We start from the raw sequence: 596 nt of genomic DNA, 5'->3' as shown, positions 1-596 counted from the left end.
GTTGAAGTGGCGTGCCCAGGTGGCCCGCACGTGCCGGGCCTTGGTCTCCAGGGTGCGGGGCCCCGTCATCACCCAGCACAGGATGCGCACCCGCTCGTACCCCGCCCGCGCCTCCCCGGCGTCCTCGCCTGCCGCCGCGGTGGGGGGGAGAACATGGTGCCGTGCTGGTCACGGTGGGGACTGTGGTCTCACAGCACGTGGTTGGGGGGTGGCCTTCAGCCCCCCACCCCAATTGGAGCAGCCGGGTGGGTGAGCCCCCCACGCCCCCCACCCCGTCCTGCCAGAGACCCCCAAACCTCCCCTGGTGCCCCACCCCGCGTGTCCCGGTGCCCCCCCCGCCGCAGCGTCCCCCACCTGCAGAGCCTGGCGGGGCCACGCCGTAGAGCGCTGGGGAATGGGATGCCCCGGGGGGGTCATCGACCGCCCGGGGGTCCTGGCCGGTGGGGGGCACAGGCCAGGGCAGCAGGATGCCGTGGAGGAGGAGGAAGGTGACGGTGAAGCCCACGAAGACGCCCCCGTGGAAGGGCAGCCACGTGCTCTTGAGGCCCGGCAGCAGCATGGTGCCGCGTGGCCTGGGCATGGGGGGGGTGTCAGTG

General features: G+C 73.8%; 1 protein-coding gene across 1 annotated transcript in view; it reads right to left on the bottom strand.

Annotated features, from left to right (window-relative positions):
• The window catches only part of LOC103903019 (glycoprotein-N-acetylgalactosamine 3-beta-galactosyltransferase 1-A), a 1,632-nt gene extending 1,213 nt beyond the window's left edge, over positions 1 to 419 (bottom strand). The window contains exon 1 of the mRNA XM_009284148.2: positions 355 to 419. The gene's annotated coding sequence lies outside the window, so the exon portion shown is untranslated. The remainder of the gene's footprint in view (positions 1 to 354) is intronic.
• Between the last annotated feature and the right edge of the window lie 177 nt (positions 420 to 596).

Source organism: Aptenodytes forsteri, unplaced genomic scaffold (genome assembly GCF_000699145.1).
Source record: "Aptenodytes forsteri isolate BGI_AS27 unplaced genomic scaffold, ASM69914v1 Scaffold631, whole genome shotgun sequence".
Lineage (NCBI taxonomy): Eukaryota > Metazoa > Chordata > Aves > Sphenisciformes > Spheniscidae > Aptenodytes > Aptenodytes forsteri.
The sequence above is the reverse complement of the archived record's forward strand: the minus strand, read 5'-3'. Positions and strand labels throughout refer to the sequence as shown.